This window comes from Primulina huaijiensis, chromosome 5 (assembly GCF_012295235.1).
Source record: "Primulina huaijiensis isolate GDHJ02 chromosome 5, ASM1229523v2, whole genome shotgun sequence".
NCBI lineage: Eukaryota > Viridiplantae > Streptophyta > Magnoliopsida > Lamiales > Gesneriaceae > Primulina > Primulina huaijiensis.
This window is the reverse complement of record NC_133310.1, coordinates 14145537-14164756: the sequence shown is the minus strand read 5'-3', so window position 1 is coordinate 14164756 and position 19220 is coordinate 14145537. Positions and strand designations below refer to the sequence as shown.

General features: G+C 37.3%; 1 long non-coding RNA gene across 1 annotated transcript in view; it reads right to left on the bottom strand.

Annotated features, from left to right (window-relative positions):
- Positions 1-13003: 13003 nt before the first annotated feature.
- LOC140976031 (uncharacterized) overlaps positions 13004-19220 on the bottom strand; it is a 92499-nt gene continuing 86282 nt past the window's right edge. The window contains exon 2 of the long non-coding RNA XR_012175149.1: positions 13004-13386. This is a non-coding gene — a long non-coding RNA (uncharacterized lncRNA). The remainder of the gene's footprint in view (positions 13387-19220) is intronic.

Below are 19220 nucleotides of genomic sequence, written 5' to 3'. Positions count from 1 at the left end.
TTAGGGATATCAGACTCCCTAACCTTCAACTGATAATAACCAGATCGCAAATCAATCTTCGAGAACACTGTAGCCCCTTGCATTTGGTCAAAAAGGTCATCTATCCGTGGCAACGGATACTTATTCTTAATCGTCACTTTGTTGATCTCTCTATAATCAATACACAGCCGCAACGACCCATCTTTCTTCTTGACGAAAAGAACCGGAGCTCCCCAAGGCGAAGAACTCGGCCGAATAAAACCTTTATCCAATAAATCCTGCAATTGCGTCTTCAACTCTTTCATCTCTGAAGGGGCCATTCTGTACGGAGCCTTAGAAATAGGAACCGTACCTGGAACTAGATCAATCACAAACTCTACATCTCTGTCCGGCGGTAAACCCGGCACATCATCCTCAAATACATCAGAGAACTCTCTCACAATATCAATATCATCAATATTCAACTTCACAATTCTATCCATATCCACAATCGAAACCAAAAACCCATCACAACCTCTAAACAACAACTTCTTAGCCTCAAGACACGAAATAAAAGGAAGGATCAGCGAAGTACCTGCACTGGCGAACAAACCTTCCCTATTGCCATCATCTGCAAATTTCACCGTCTTAGCAATGCAATCAATCACTGCACGGTAAGTTGATAGCCAATCTATGCCAAGTATAATATCAAACGCAACCATCGGAATAACAATCAAGTCGGCATAAAAAACTCGCCCATCAATTTGAACAAAGCACGCATACGCAATAGATGTTGGGCACAACACATCTCCCGAAGGCAAAACAACATTAAACTGGAGGGGAATAACAAAAGGAACTATACCCAAAGATCTGAAAAATAGTTCAGATATAAAAGAATGAGTAGCACCTGTATCAATCAATGTCGTAGCTACTCTGCCTGAAATTAAAATAGTGCTAGAGATCACAGAAGAATCATGGTTTATACCTTCCTTTGTCATGGTAAAGATGCGACCCTGCACCTTCTCTTTACTCGAGCCTCTTGGACAATCCTTGGCTATATGGCCTGCAGTGCCACAACGGTAACAAGTATGAGTACCAAATCTGCACTCTTCCCGATGATGTCTACTGCACTTGGGACACAATGGCTTCTCAGGATCAGATGTAACTGTCGGTGGTTTAGGACTCGGCTCCAACTTGCCTTTCCCTTTAAAATGGTCCTTTCCTCTTTGGCTCGAACCTTGACCTCTTTGAGCAACAAATTGCTGCCTCGCTTGTCTCTCTCTGGCAATGTCTTTCTCATCTTGCTCGGCCAACAAAGCCTTAGACACAATCTCTTTGAATGTCACCGCCTTCGACATATTGATGTCCCTTCTGATTTCTGCTCGAAGGCCTCTAATGAAATGAGCACCCTTGTCTTTGTCATTGGAGGCAATATACGGAGCAAAGAGACAGCCCTCTTCAAACTTCAGAATATACTCATCAACATTCATACCTCCTTGACGAAGCTCTAAAAACTCAGTCACCTTCCGAGCTCGAAGTGCATCTGGGAAATACTTGTCATAGAAAAGATCAGTGAACTCTTGCCACTTCAATGCTGGAACATCAACACTTACCTTGGTAGCATTCCACCAAATGCGTGCAGCTTTGACTAACATGAACACTGCACAACTGATTCTGTCCTTATCTTCATAGTTGAGATGATCGAAAATCGCCTCAAGAGCTTTGACCCACTCTACAGCCACCAATGGATCAGTGCTTCCTGCAAATTCCGGCGGATCCATTCTCTTGAAAGCAGTAAAGATCCCATCGGTCCCAACTGCCTGAGCCACTTGGCCTCTCCCTTGACCTCTACCTTGGCCTGTTCCTTGCAAACGTAACAACTGTTGGATCTGCTCACTATGGACCTTAGCTTGCTCTTTCAGTAGCTTGCCGAACTCATCGACAACTCTAGAGGAAGAACTATCCTCACCCTCTGAAGCCTTTCTCTTAGGAGGCATACTCCTACAATGTGCTCACATAATACATATCAACCAATAACAATAATTAGATGTAGAAGAAGACATACCCGGACTGTTGAAAGTAGACGAAGTCATATGCATTGGTCCGAAGAACGGTGCTCTGATACCACTAAATGTAACCCTCTGACCCGATTTCATAAAATAACAGCGGAATTTAAAATTTTTCTTGAAGGAAAGAAGGTTTAAAAATACATTTCCATATATAATCAAAAGTATACACATGATCAATCAAATGATACAACAAAATACAAAATATCATTTTGTATGATCATGTCCAAAATACTATCAAAATAATCTTTCCTTCTTCCATCTCTATATGCATATGACTCCGGTCTCAATCAACGTCCCGGCTCGTCGCTCTTATCTGCATCACATGAAATAACTGAAATGAGTATAAAACTCAGCAAGTGGAACTCTTACATAGCAATGTACATATACCATACTCTGTAAAACGTGGCTTTGAAAACATTAAATACCATCAACTCTGAAACATGAATATCATAGAATGAATAACAATAACGATGGTATTTCTCTTTTCTCTGTTGGATTGATATCTATATAGTAACTCTGTCTCTGTACCTATATCCCATCGATATACATCGATAACTCTGAGGGATATAAGCCTATGGTCGTTGATCAACTAATTGCATGCAATCTCTGACTATGTATCTATCAATCCAATAAAACATTTGAATTCTCTCTTTGGCATTAAAACAAACACTTTGAAGACTCTATTTTCTTTTGTATTCCCTTTAACATAATTGAGACATAAGAATGTCTCTAATATACAACAAGGTGTATTAATACATAGCATGAATCAAATGGAAGGGAATAACACTTTAAAACCATTGAAACACAATACATATATTATCATGTGAGCACAAGGAAATGAATTCCACTTACAACACTTGGAACCTTGAATCTATACCCTTGGTACACAACCTACAACAATAAACCATAATTTGCACCATCAATAACCCAATAATCACAAACTCGTACCATTAAATTCATAAAACCAACACCATCAACAAACCCATGATTTCTCCCAACACCAAAACCAAGAATAAACTATACCACAAGCTTATCTTAGCTCCTTGAACCCACAAGAACCTTGATCACACTTCAATAATCCAACAAGTAGCTTGAATCAAAGAAAGAAAATGAAACCCTAACCTCCCCTTGAGATAAAGAACCGAGAAAATGGGAGAAGAAATGAGAAAAATGAACCAACTCTTGCATTATATCACTTAAATCTCGAAAACACGCTTCTACTGTTCATGCACCGCGGGTGAGCTACATACCTCACCGAGGGTGCGGTGTGCCTTCGGCACCTCAACCAAATTTCTGAAATCGACGACCGCGGGTGCGGTACCTATCCCACCGCGGGTGTGGTGTCTCTTCGGAAATTCCACAAATTCTGCAATAAAGACCGCGGGTGCGCTGCACAAATCACCGCGGGTGCGGTCTGCTCTCGGCCAAAACAACTCTATGCAACAAAAATCGAATCGCAACGCTGATACAACACAACTACCCAACAACTAATATCAACAATACCACAAAACAATAATAACCAACAATACTATGACCATAATCACAACTCTTAACATCTAAATCAAACTTAATCTTAACCAAATAAACCATAAACATACGAAATCTTAAACTGTACCGTTCACCAGGCTTGGATATTACATTTAAACTTTAAAACCATTGCCTATCTGAGTAAACATGAACTTGTAACTGGTTTGCACAAAATAGATTTTTCAAAAGAAAAACTTTGCTCAGCATGTCAGTATGGTAAACAAGTACGATCCTCTTTTAACAACAAGGGTTGTCAATCTTCATCCCGATGCTTAGAACTGTTGCACATGGATCTTTTTGGTCCTATACAAGTCATGAGCTTAGGGGGAATGAAATACACCTTGGTGTTCGTAGATGACTTTTCAAGATTTACTTGGGTTATTTTTCTCAAATCCAAGGACATACTGCTTCACAACTGATAAAATTCTTCAAAAGACTTTTAAATGAAAAATCAGTTGGAATTGATCGAATCAGATCTGATCGAGGAACTGAATTCATCAATCAAACTCTTTCAAATTTTCTAGAAAATGCTGGAATTAAGCATGAGCTCTCAGCAGCCAGAACTCCTCAGCAAAATGGTGTAGCTGAGAGAAGAAATCGGACCCTGAAAGAAGCTGCTAGAACAATGCTTGCTGATTCTGGTATTTCTCAAAGGTTTTGGGCAGAGGCAGTAAACACTGCGTGTTATACTCAGAATAGATCAATAAGAATCATATGAAAACACCATATGGAATCTGGCATGGAAGAAAAAGTATAATTACTTATTTCAAAATATTCGGCTGCAGATGTTTTATCCTTGATAATGGTAAAAATTATTTAAAAGCGTTTGATGTAAAATTTGCAGAGGGAATATTTCTTGGATACTCATCAGTTAGTATAGCCTATAGAGTCTTCAACAAAAAAACCCTAAATGTTGAAGAATCAGCTCATATTGATTTCGATGAAACTGAACTAACTGATAAGCCAACTGATCAAGTTGAGCTAGCTGATCGATTAACAGATATCAGTTTAGAAGATGATAGCAAAAATGAAAGTCACAGCAATCAAAACAGATTTCAAACACCTGAATCAGAAGTACTGGACTAATCAGATGTACATAAAGTCGTTGCTGATGATCAGTTGATAGAGCATAATGATAACACTCAAATACCAGTTGACGAAGCACCAACTGAGACTCAAAATTGTGTTCAGTTACCAACTGAAGAAATTGCTGATACAACAAATACTGAGTACATCTGGAAAAAATCACCACCACCTGAACTGGTAATAGGAAATCCATCAGATCCAGTAAGAACTTGAAATCAAATGCTAAATTTATTTATCCATTCAGCTTTTGTTTCACAACTAGAACCGAAGAAAATTGATGAAGCTCTTGCTGATCCTAACTGGGTAAATGCAATGCAAGAAGAGTTAAATCAGTTCACTCATAACAATGTCTGGAACTTAGTTCCAAGACCAATTTCAAAAACTATTATAGGTACAAAATGGGTGTACAGGAACAAACTGAATGAAGACGGCTCAGTTGTACGCAACAAAGCAAGACTTGTGGCACAAGTATATAGGCAAGAAGAAGGAATTGACTATGATGAAACTTATGCACCAGTTGCAAGACTGAAGGCAATAAGAATCTTTCTTGCTTATGCATCACACAAGAAATTCAAAGTATACCAGATGGATGTGAAGAGTGCTTTCTTAAATGGTCAACTGTAGGAAGAAGTATATGTTGAACAACCTCTAGGTTTTGTAAATCATAGTTTACCTGATTATGTTTATCATTTGAACAAAGCCCTGTATGGTCTTAAACAAGCTCCCAGAGCTTGGTATGAAACCCTTTCAAAATTTCTAAATGATCATGATTTTTCCGTAAGATCAGTTGATAAGACTTTGTTTAAATTTTCTAAAAATAATCATATCTTACTTGTTCAAATTTATGTTGATGACATTATATTTGGGTCAACTAAACCCAAATTGAACGAAAAGTTTGCTAAGTTAATGCAGGACAAGTTTGAAATTAGCATGATGGGTGAACTGACATTCTTTCTTGGACTACAAGTGAAGCAACTCGAGACTGGTATATTCATCAGTCAGACTAAATATACAAAGGAATTGCTAAAGAAATTTGGAATGGAATCATGTTCAGCTTCAACCACTCCCATGAGCTCATCAGTTAAAATGGACACTGATCAAGGGGGAATATCAGTTGACGCGACGCTGTACCGAGGTTTAATAAGTTCATTATTATACCTAACTGCTAGTCGTCCTGATATTGTTTTTGCAGTTTGTATGTGTGCCAGATTTCAAGCAAATCCTAAGCAATCACATTTCTCAGCTGCCAAAAGAATTTTGAAATATCTTAAGGGCACACAAAATGTCGGATTATGGTATCCTAAAGACTCTGCTTTCAATTTAGTTGGATATTAAGATGCAGATTATGCAGGATGTAAGCTAGATCGTAAAAGCACAAGTGGATCATGTCAGTTTCTTGGAGACCGACTGATTTCTTGGTTCAGCAAGAAGCAGACATCTATAGCTACCTCAACAACTGAAGCAGAATATTTAGCTGCTGGTAGTTGCTGTGCACAACTGATCTGGATCCAGCAACAACTGAGAGATTATGGAGTAATTACAACTGAATCGCCCATATTTTGTGACAATACGAGCACAATTTCCATTACCTATAATCCAGTTCTTTACTCAAGGACAAAGCATATAGATGTCCGACACCACTTCATTAGAGAGCATGCTTTGAAGAAGGACATTCGACTGGAGTATATATCAACTGAGCAACAAGCAGCTGACATCTTCACCAAACCATTACCCGAGACTAAGTTTTCTTACTTTCGCAATATTCTTGGTTTAATTGATTTATCATAAGAAAATTGTTAATGCTACTTTAATAATGAAATTGTCTGCAGAAAATAAGGACACAACAATCAACTGAAAATGAGATGTTATTAAGAATAAAAATGATTCCATCTTACAGTAGACAATTCAGAACCAACTGAATCCTGCCATTCCGTAATAAAATTGTTCAATTCATAAATTCGGATTCTAGAGAATGATTTAGTTATAGAAATCTTCTTAATCGCATGCCACTCCTTCCACAGCATTGCTTGTAATAGAACCTTGTCATCGACAAGCTCTGTAACATGTCTGACTTCAAATCGTTCCAAGTATCTTCTGGCTGTTGCTGCTTGAACTCGAGAAGGAGTCGCACCACTACTACTTATTCTCTGCAACTCATGAATTTTGAACCATGTTGACATCATCTTTTTCAAGACATATTCTTCCATCTTCTTCTTCAACTCTTCTAAATAAGCACTTGTTTCTTCAGTAACGTGAACATGCGTACTACTACAAGCATCGGAAATATCTGAATCTTCCATGTTTAAATGATATTATCTCACAACTCACTGCTATTATCTTATTTATAGACAGGTGACATTTAATGTCAAAGAAGTTGAAGAGTCTCAAGCCAACAAAGCTTTTTCTCAATTACCCAGGCTTCTTATCTATCAGTTGCCTATTTGATATCAGTTTGTTAATTACCAGTTGATTCATTTTTTTTACTGATATCAGTCTGGTTTTTAAATCTTAACTGATTTCAGTTTACAGTCAACTAATATTAGTTCTTTAACAGTTCATTTGTTCAGTTAGTAATTCATTTACAACTAATGAAACTGCCAATTTGCAGGAAACAAAAAGATAAAATTAACTCAGATAAATATTTTATTCAAGCATAAACATTAGCTCGCATTACAACATAATATTTTTCCTCTACATCAATTATCCACATCTTCAACCAAGTGGATAAACGTGGAGTGGACGTCTTGGCAAAGCTGTGTGAATAAGCTATGCGCCTCAGGATCTTCAATTCCTTCCGGAGCATCAACTGATGACTATGACCATCCTTAAAGACGTCAATCCACTCAGTAATGTGCAAGTGCTCCCGCACCTTCCTCAGCTCTGCCACCCATTCAGGAGTGGTAGCCTCTCCAGTGTTATACAAGAACTCAAGTTCTTGTAACTTCTCCCAATAATGAAGATTCTCATAGAAGACTTCATCTTCTATCTCAGCCTTCCTGGCCTCTAGAGAAAACGGCGAAGCACTCGAGCTACTCGCACCAGCCATTTCTTTTATCTTAAATATTTCACTAATATGACTGAAACTAACTGTGTTACTTCTATTTATAGCCGAGAGTTATGGAAGCTGAAGTGCCGTGCACGTTCCAGCAAACAATAAATTCCTTAAACTTTAAATTTATTTTTATCGCCACTTTAATTATTCTATGCATCGATTAAGGGGGAATATCAGTTTTTGAAAATGTTAACTGAGAGGACAATTGTTTGTGAATTCTCAACTGAAATGAATCAGTATCCCAACTGATTGTTCAACTGGATATTTTACAAATCTTCTCGTATAAGTTAACAAATTAAAAAACTTATTATATTCCAAATCAACTAACGTGACTGCAGTTTCATAACGTGGCCTATTTTAAACCGCTTACTTTTTGCACACACGCTTACAGCACAAGTACACATATTTTTATTCAAATTTTTTTGGACTGACACGTGTCCCGAATTTGAACAGTCACGAACAAATGTACTATGCCCGCCTCAATTCAGTTTTCTGTCTTACGCATACAATCAGTTCCTAAGAGCATACTAATTCCAAAGCTTATCTTTTACGAATTTCAGATCAGTTTACTTTTCGAAATGGCGAATCAAATCCCAGCTCACATGTTGAACGCTATGGCTATTGATTTTGACTCAGTTTTATCAGTTCAAGAAGCTGATGTTAAGAATGTTTTTCTGAAGATTGAATCGGCTGGTCTCATGATGTTTTTGGGACAATCTTCGCAGGAGATCTACCCCAAGGAAGTAAATGAATTCTATATGAAGGGGTTCGTCACTACTGATGGAAGTATCTCTGTAACTGTCAATAGTCAGCTGTTGATCCTATCTGAAAATACCTTCAGAGAAATTTTCTCATTGCCAACTGATGGGTACGTCAGCTTCTCTGAAATCAAAACATCTGACATTGAAGAAATGCAATCCTTGCTGTCTGCTGATGGGTGGAAAATTAAAGTTTTCGATCCTAAGAAGGAACTGAAGAATGAGGTTCAGTTGTTAGCCGACATTGTGGCGAAGGGCATATTGGCTAAAGCAGGCTCTTATGCTGCCCTTACTCTTGAGAAATTCCAAGTGATGACCATCATCATGGGAGAGAAGAAAGCTAATTGGAGGCACATTATCTTCAATACTCTAAGGAATATGCTTCAATCTACCAAACAATCAAGAGGCTTTGCCATTCCAATCAGTTATCTTCTGAAACTGAAGGGATTGGTAGCTGACTATGCTGGAAAATCCTCAAAGTTCAAGGTCTTCACTGCCAAGAACATCTTGCCACCAAAAACCAAACAGGAGGTTGGGACGCAACCACCTGCTCCAACACCAGTCAAAAAGGCCAAAACTTTGGCCCAACTGAAGACTGCAAAACGAAAACTAATTATCAGAGAATCAGATTCGGAGAAAACTCCTTCTCCTAAGCTTGTCAAGAGACCGAGGACGCAAAGAACTAAACCAATAACAGCGGTGAAATTCATTCCAACTGAGAGCTTGACTCAATCAGCTGCTCAACAGTCTATTCAGGCTATACCTTTGCAGGTTGTTCCACTTGATGATTCAGTTGCTGAAGAAGAGGCACCAGCTAAAATAAGAGCTCCCTTGACTCATGTAAATCGCCCTACCATCTTGCCTCGGGCCAGATCTAAAGGCGTTATATTGAGGGAACCAGTGGACACTACTCATTCTGGTCTGGATATTCCTCACATTCTTACATCTGACAAAGGAAAAGACAAGCTAGTTGAAGAGCCAAGGCCATATAATGCCATCCAAACTCACATTGACCTGGTTTGGGAACAGGTCATTACATTTGCCACAGGGAAACTGAAATCTTTTGATAGTTGGAAGAAGTTCAGGACTGAAATTTTTGCCAAAGAGCTGAAGCGCAAATCCCAACTAAAAAAGTTTATTAAACTTGAAGAGATTGTCTTGAAAATAGTCAAAGCTGCTACGATTGCCCAGGCATTGGAAAGGCAAAAATATTTCTTTGATCAGATTCGAGTCAAAAAGCTGACTAAAATAGTTGAAGAGCTGTAATCCAACTACAATCCCGTAGGTCCAACTGCCTATTATGATAGAGCTGTGTTCACCCAACTGGACACAGATCTTAGTGGGCTACAAATGGAAATCAGATTTTGGGAACAGGATCAGGAATTGGTTCTCCCTGAAAAATCATCCCGTTCAAAAGCCAAAGAAGATACACCCTCCTCCCAGCAGAAAGGGCCATCTCCACAATCAGTTGCTGAAAAACCTGTCCAGGATGTGCCACAATCATCTGCTGTAGAACATCAGATGTACTCTGAAACTGAGCTGAATTTTGCCAACATTGATGAAATCATTCAAGCAGTGGCGAAAGAATCTCTTATGAGTGAACCCATCTCTGAAGAAGTTGATCACTCAACTGATCAAATCGCTCAAGAGGTTCCTATCTCAATAGAAGTACCAGTTCAATCTGTTGTTGTTGAAATAGAAGATCAAACAGTGGTGGTTAGCCCATCACCAAATCAACAGATTGCTGAAAAACTTCCAACTGATGAGCCAGCTCAGATCACAACTGATTTTCAAGAAGATGCATCAGCTCATGATCAATCAACTGACAATCCTGCAGCATTTCCTATTCAGCAAGAAAATATCTCTGCTGATCATCATCAATCTTCACCTCCTACAGTCCACGTGGCAGTAACTGAAACAGATGTTCCAGCACAGACTATGTCTGAAACAATGATATCTGATAAGACCATGGTGGTCTTTGATCAAGTCTCAACGGAATCAGGAACATCTTGTCAGTCTCCGCCTCATTTTTCTACAGATTTTGATAAAGTTCTGGAAGATATTAAGGAAATTCAGCAGAAAATGAATGAAATGATCAATCATGTATACAAGATCCAGCATACTCAATTAGAGCATTCTCTGAAACTGGAATACTCTGAAAAATTCAACTATCAAAAACTGACGACAATTCAAGATGCTTTAACATCTCTCTCTCGAACAATGGATAATAACAGAAGAACAGAGGATTGGCTAAGAGTCTCTCAGTGACTCAAGACTCTATAAGCAAGAGAGTTGATGCTGTCGAGACACTTATATCAAGAAAGATAGATGTACTTCAAATCTCTCTAACCTCTGCTGTTGAAAACGTATCCAACTCTGTCAATTTTCTATCAACAGATGTTCGAAGATTATCCTTGAAGATGGAGCTGTTTGACAAAAAGGGGGAAGAAATCAAAGAAATGCTAGAACAGCAGAAGAAATCCTCTTTTCAGAAGTAGCCATTTCTGTACTCATGAAGTACATGATTCAGTTGAATCTCTTATTTTATCTACATATATGATTCAGATGATCAATCTCTTATTTTATCTATAAAAGAATTCAGTTATTATTATTTGCTGAGTTTTGTCAAACACCATAAAGAGGGAAATTGTTGAAAACCAAATTCTGGATTCTGGAGTTTGACAAACTGATCAACCAACTAATACGCGCAAGTACATTCAACAACTGGACTTAATAACTGAAATCAGCTAACTGATCAGTTGTAAACTGATTTATGCTAAAGCACCCTTCAACTGAACATGTCTCGGGAAAGAACGATCAACCGACAAAGAGACATAGAAGATTGCAACGCCGCACTTAAATCAATACAGCTTAGCACAACGCATTTCGGCGAAAGCAGTTAAGACGCCGCATCACAATAAATAAATGAAACAATATCCAAGGAATAATCAAGTAAAAAATCAACGGATACAAAGATTCAAATTTATCTGAAGTTACCATTGAAAAGGAAGCATATAAATAAGTGAACAAAGCAGCTGAGAAGTATAACCATCAACGCATTATTGAAGCTTGCTGTTACGCTGCTAAAATCACAATTCACAGCTCACGTATATCAGACATATCAGTAGCATCTAAAGCTACACTTTGAGCGTGTTAGCACTTTGTAATTCAATCAAGAATATATCAGTTGTGCTAAGATCAATCACGAACTGATAAAAGCTGTTGTATGCTAAGAGTTTCAGTTTTGGCAGTATTAAGTCCAAACTGAAGTGGGTCAGTACAAGTCTTGTATTCGATCAAAGTCTTTTAGTGGAAATCCTATCCTTGAGATAGAAGGGGTGACGTAGGAGTGATTGAAATCTCCGAAGATCCAGAAACAATCCTTGCATACTTTATTTCAGTTTTGTATTCTATCTTTCAGTCAGTTATTTTCCGCAACTACTCTTAGTTGAACTGATTGTCATTGACCAACAAGATTCCGAGAATCAGTTTGTCACCAAACTGAATTCAAAATTCGAAAAGATTCATTTTAATTGTGAGTGTTTATTCAACCTCCCCTTCTAAACACTTTTGATACGTTAATCGATCCTATCAAAAAGTTTTATGCAAAATTCAGCAAGTGCGAGTTTTGGCTTGATAGAGTGGCTTTCTTAGGCCACATCATTTATAGTGATGGCGTTGAAGTTGATCCAAGCCAAGTTGAGGTTGTGAAAGAGTGGCCAGTGCCGAAGAGAGTTGCTTGGAACTAGCTTGCTATTATCGCAAGTTTATTCATGGGTTCTCATCTATAGCGGTACCCATGTCAGCCTTGACAAAAGAGAATGCAAAGTTTGTATGGGGACCCGAGTGTCAAGACAGTTTTGACAAGTTGAAGCGAGCCTTGATTTCTGCGCCAGTGTTATCTATGCCATCAGGGCAATGGGAGTATGTTCTATATACCGACGCTTCTAAACTTGGTTTGAGCGCAGTTCTGATGCAAAATGACCGAGTTATAGCTTATGCGTCGAGACAATTGAAAATTCACGAGATAAACTACCCTAATCATGATCTTGAGCTTTCAGCAGTGGTTTTCGCATTGAATATTTGGAGACATTACCTTTATGGGGAGAAGTGCAAAATATTCACCGATTATAAAAGTCTTAAATACTTCTTCACCCAAAAGGAATTAACTTACTGTCGAATCTTATAACTTAACTAATTGCTCAGCTTTATCTTAAATTGTTGACACTCTAAATTCTTAATTTCCTCAAAAATTATCCAATTTGTCCTTAATTTCGAATATTCCATAATTACCCATAAGTTCTTGGTGTTCCTAATTCCATTTTATTGGTTTCTCGTAACATAAAGTTCAATGATTTTAAGTTTATTAGATCCAAAATCAATTTCCATAACCTCGAAAAATTACTGATTTAACCCAAGTGTTCCTCAAAAGTTCGAATTTAATCCTCAAAATTTCGTAATTTGCAATTTGGCCCTTAAAGTTCTCAAAAAATTATATTTTTGGCCCTACAACTCTTCGAAATTTGAATTATTGTCCCCATAGAATATTCGACTTAGCCTCATTAAATCTTAAAATTCTCGCAACTCATAATTTAATCCCAAAATTCGGTAATTTCGAAAATAGTCCATTAGAATTTTATTTTTGCACTTAGGTCCTCAAATTATTGGTTATTACAATTATATCCTTAAAATTCTCAATTCATGCAATTCAATCCTTAAATCCAACTAGGTAGAGCATGCGTCCTAAATAAATTCTACGTTTTTATACTTGCAAAAATCGTCGTATTCTTCGAATCATTAATCCTTACAAGGAATCCTCAAAAATTAACTCGGCTAGCAAACACGAACCATCAGTAATTTCTTAGAAAATCTATAAGTCCGAAAGGCATTCATAATTTTCAAATTTAACTTATGACCCACGAGTAGAACATCAGTACTACTAACCGAAATTAATATAGTCAAATCATTTCCTACCTCTCCTAATGCCCAATAGCAAAATTTTTCTTCATGTCCAATTCCACTACAAAGCCAACATGCATAAAAATCATATAATTTCTCATTTCATGTCGTAACATGCATAAAAATTTTAAATCATCTAATCTCAAAACATAACAACAGATAAACTTGTACTGTAAAACGTATATCATGTAAACATGCAGGTGATATCATAAAACTTTCAAAACATTTAAAAACTTTAAACTTACAGACTTGAGGCTTGAAAACTGAGCTGCAGAAGCTGACGGTGGCACAACGCTATACAGGACCCTTGCTCTGATACCAACTGTAACGTCTACCGATTTAAAAGTGTGGAAATATATATATTTTTTATTTTTAAAGTCCCATTTTCAAAATAACATTTAAAAATTTCGCATGCATGCGCTCTACAGAAAAATATAACATTTCAAAATGATTTTAAATTTTTTACAGTAAAAATAGTGCAGTTTAAAATAACCAAACTCATCCCAAAATCATACGTAAACATGAACCAATCAAAATCTTAAAAATCAACGTAAGAAAATATTCATCTCCACTCAATCTCATAAATTATAATGCAAAAAATACACGGTCATCGGGTCGTGTCACTGCACCAGGTCTGCCTACTCAGAGTTCTGCACCTCCAGTGTCTTCATCATTAAGCACACCAGCATCACACACGCATAGTAAGTCTAAAGACTCAACACACCTGTACCAGGAATAACAAGTACATATACATGGCACACAGCAGTGAAAAATATCATTTTCAACATATCTTTCATGAACTATAAAATCTTAATGTAAACGTGACATATGAAATCGTTACGTGTCACCATCGTTAATCATCGTTAATTATTCATCATTAGTCATTCATCGTTCATCATTCATCATTATCATTTATCATTTATCATTGGTGAATTCAGTTCATTAGAGATGACTATCGTACATCATTATTTACGATGGATCCATCATACAAAGAAACGCGGTATCCGACGGCTGTCGGACATCAGTGACGGGATTACCCATCCACTATGCCTAAGCCTCATCATCATTATTTACATATACGTTTTAAACATTTACATATACTTCGATAGCCACAACTAATTCTCATCATTCAAAACATCATCTTTTACATCACTTATAAAAATCATGCACAAATGCAAATTTTCTTTAAATTAAAGCAGGCAACTAAAATTTTCATAAAATCTTTAAAATCGTTAATAAGATGCATAAACATTTAAAATTTGATAAATTTGTGCTCAGGGCGCTATCAGGACCAAAATCTCACCACGGGTGCAAAATGATCATTTTGCCCCTGAAAACCCAAAAATTACCATTTTATCCCTGAACCTCTAAAATTGAGCCAAAACTTACCAAACTACTTAAAATATCTCAAAACATATTTAAAAGCGTTCCTAGATGTAAACTCGAGCTAAATTCATAACTTAACCGATTCGTTTTAAAACTTGGACCGGGGTCTCGGTTTTTACCCGAATCGATTCGAAACTTAAGCAAAATTTTCAACTCATCTTCGGTCCTAAAACCTCAAAACCAGTCTCTTAAACCTTCGAACAAGCCCCTGTACAGCAGCTGTAAAAATTCTACAATTCCTCACTCGAACACCCTAGCCGCCCATTTCTCTTAAAATCGTTTCTAGCCTTAGTTAAAGGGACCAACTACTAACCAACCTCACCTAGCCCACCTTAGGACCCTAGTAGGCTCACAAGGCTCACGGTCACAGCCCCAAGCAGTCCAAACCACACGAACGATCTCCAGCTACCATCGAAGCACGCCAATGACCCAACCGAGCCACCCCTCAAACCATTCCTTCGCTCAGCTCTTGGACCAAGACCAGCAACTCACGCCCCTCTCTCAGCCCTGTCACGGACCCAGGAGGGTCAGCTTCTGGATCAGGATCGGACCATGCATGGCTGCACACGCAAATAACTAGATCTAGCCCTTACTCACGCTAAATGGATCATCCGCTCGGAAACATAAACCAGCTGGGTTTCGAACGTTACGCAGCCCTATACATCCTTGATCTGCACATGGTGCAGCCCCTTCGACGTCACACAAGCAGTCCCATTCCACCGAAATAAAGAACACATGAGCTGCAACCAAAACCATGAGGTTTCATGCCAAAACTGAATAAGATAACCATGTATATGCAAGAACCGAGCAATTTACAAACATCACACATATCACAACACATATATGACGTAAATGATGCAAGAATGGAGATACAAAACGTGTCTTGATTAAATATACGCAAGAACGTCGAAGGAGCGAGCGTCGGGGAAGCGCCGATGAATTTTCTTGAAGGATTGAGCTTGGCCGAGAGGTGCAGCCATGGAGTTATTGAAAAATTAAAGAAAATGATGGTGAAGGGGGAAGTGTCGGCTGGTGGGTGGGGAAATAAGTGTAGGGTAGGTTTAGGGTTAGGTTTAGGTTTAGATTATTATTAAAATAGTTGATTAATACATAATAGTCCTAAATTGTCATTTAAGAGTTTAAAAAAATAATTAAGCCCAATAAGATTAAAAATAAGCTCATTAAATCCAAAAACATTCCCGAAAAATATTTCGTGTTATAAAGTTTTTGAAAATATTAGCCGAACCTTAAAAAAGTCCCCCGATTTGATAAATTTTACGTACCGGATAAAAATAAAATCATGTGGGTAAAATACCCAATAAAAACCCATATTTGAAAAATACACTTAAAAATACTCCATATTGATTAATAAAAATTACTCCTTTCATGAAATAATTTTTCTAATAACTCCCCGGTCTCCGTTCCTCGTTCGAGCGCGAAATGCAACCTAAAAATCTTAATGTATGAACTTTTAAAAATATCATGAAATAAACCCTATCATGCAATAATTATGCATAAAATGCATAAAAATAATTAAACTCATAAATTAAATAAAACCCTAGATTGCATGAACTTTAAATAAACAATGAATTAAAACACAATTAATGAAATAAACATACAATTAAAATTTTAAAACAATTTAAAAAAATACCAAAGAAATTTAATAAATTGCATCCATGTGGTTCACGTGGACTTTCAAATTTTCGGGACGTTACAATAAAAAAATTCTCATATTATTAATATATATAACATTTTTATCAACTTTTGATAATACATGATATATTAATACCATATATACATATATTTTATATCACCATATAAAATGTATATATATTTATTAATTAATTAAATTAAATAATCATTATTTAATTTATATACTAAACTCATATGTTAATTGAATTCTAGAATCCTCTAGAATATATATGGGAATCTGTCACTACTACTAGTATAATCGTTTAATCAGTAAATTCTCAATTCACTTAATAAATGATTCTGAACTATTATAGCCCGATCGACGATCCGAGGACGCCGATATACCAAGGATACAAATCTTGTTCGTATAATGAAAATTGAGAATTTTGAAAATAAAATTTTCATTTACCATATTGGACAGTTGTCAGTTTTAGTAATCTTTTTCACAAAACAGACTGTTTCACTCTCCTTCCTTATTAACCAGTCATGCTAACTTTCATTTCTTCCATCTTATGGAGTAAGCTAATAAACTCATTTATAACCTTCCTGTTTGATCTCCATCAAAATATAGTTGCCAAATTTCAACTCTTTGAAATATGACTATCTCAACGAGAACACAGAATTCGATACTTGTGTGACTCTCAATGGTTCAGGGATACAACTATTCGTGGGTTCACATCTCCATGTGATTCAGAATAACATTTATTCTTATTCGGACTTACCCTAGTTAGCTCCATTCTTTTCATCAACACCTTGATCAAGAATGTTTATGATTGCACCTGTCGGATCATGTCAGAGCGTCTAATAGCATCGCCCCATGATCCTCTAGGTATCACTGATAGTGCCTGCAAGAACCTTTAGTCATGGTTAACGTACAGTACGGTCCCTTCAGTATATATATCCTGATCGAATCTGCAACCATTGGTATAACTAGAGTTGCATATGAATTCGATAACGATGCGATTTATCTTTGAGTAATAATAGTGGCATGGTATGTGAAACTAGAAAAACACATTTTCCTAAAGCACATTTCTTGCTCTGTCCGCAGACTCCTTGCACTATTAACTCACCAGATCACAAAGAATATCTCACTCGTAGGCGAATGGTGAATCCCCAACTACAATACATTTGCTCCTACGTATTTCGAAATTACACCCAACCTCGTCACCTGATGACCTTTGATGGAGTCGGTAAACGGATAAAAGTACATGTTAGTATGTATAGCCCCTACATTGTCTCGGGTCAAAGGACTAATAGGGTATAACCATAACTGCGGACTATTCCACTCGAAAAGTGATAATCACTTAGACAGTCCGAGAGAGGGTTGTTCAGTGCATCATCATATGATTACCGATCTATATGAATGGACATATCCATGTCCTTACCAATGAAACATGACGTTTACACCACAAATGCTAGACTCAAGCTTGAGCGACCTTTATTCTTGTTTTAGACAGTTGATTCGACTAAGAACCTGTTTAGAATATACGATACACTTCCTAATGAGTTTCATAATTTTACGTTGCGACGCAGACCTCATGGTAACTATTGTATATTCAGGGACTTTATCTATGCAACTTGCATGGATATACTGATAAAGTATAATGCCATAATCGAATGAAATCGTAAATTATTATTAAAATAAATATTGTTTTACATTAGAGTCAATAAAAACCAAAGCCACAAGTTGGCTTGCTGGACACCTACTCTAATAACATTTCCGTCCGATTACACTTGGAAATAAAATTATATTTTAGTGAACGACAATAAGCTAAGAACTGAATAGGGATGGCAATGGGACGGGGCGGGGGCGGGTTTGCCATCCCCATCCCCGTCCCCTAATTATATCCCCGCTCCCATCCCCGCACCCATCCCCGGATCTATCTAATCGGGGAATCTCCGTCCCCGAACCCGTTTGAAATACCCGAATATTATCTTTTTTTTAAATAATACATATATATATATATATTACTGTATTTATATATACAAATATATTACAGTATAATGCCATAATCGAATGAAATCGTAAATTATTATTAAAATAAATATTGTTTTACATTAGAGTCAATAAAAACCAAAGCCACAAGTTGGCTTGCTGGACACCTACTCTAATAACATTTCCGTCCGATTACACTTGGAAATAAAATTATATTTTAGTGAACGACAATAAGCTAAGAACTGAATAGGGATGGCAATGGGACGGGGCGGGGGCGGGTTTGCCATCCCCATCCCCGTCCCCTAATTATATCCCCGCTCCCATCCCCGCATCCATCCCCGGATCTATCTAATCGGGGAATCCCCGTCCCCGAACCCGCGAGGATAAAATCCCCGTCCCCGTCCCCGAACCCGTTTGAAATACCCGAATATTATCTTTTTTTTAAATAATACATATATATATATATATTACTGTATTTATATATACAAATATATTACAGTATAATGCCATAATCGAATGAAATCGTAAATTATTATTAAAATAAATATTGTTTTACATTAGAGTCAATAAAAACCAAAGCCACAAGTTGGCTTGCTGGACACCTACTCTAATAACATTTCCGTCCGATTACACTTGGAAATAAAATTATATTTTAGTGAACGACAATAAGCTAAGAACTGAATAGGGATGGCAATGGGACGGGGCGGGGGCGGGTTTGCCATCCCCATCCCCGTCCCCTAATTATATCCCCGCTCCCATCCCCGCATCCATCCCCGGATCTATCTAATCGGGGAATC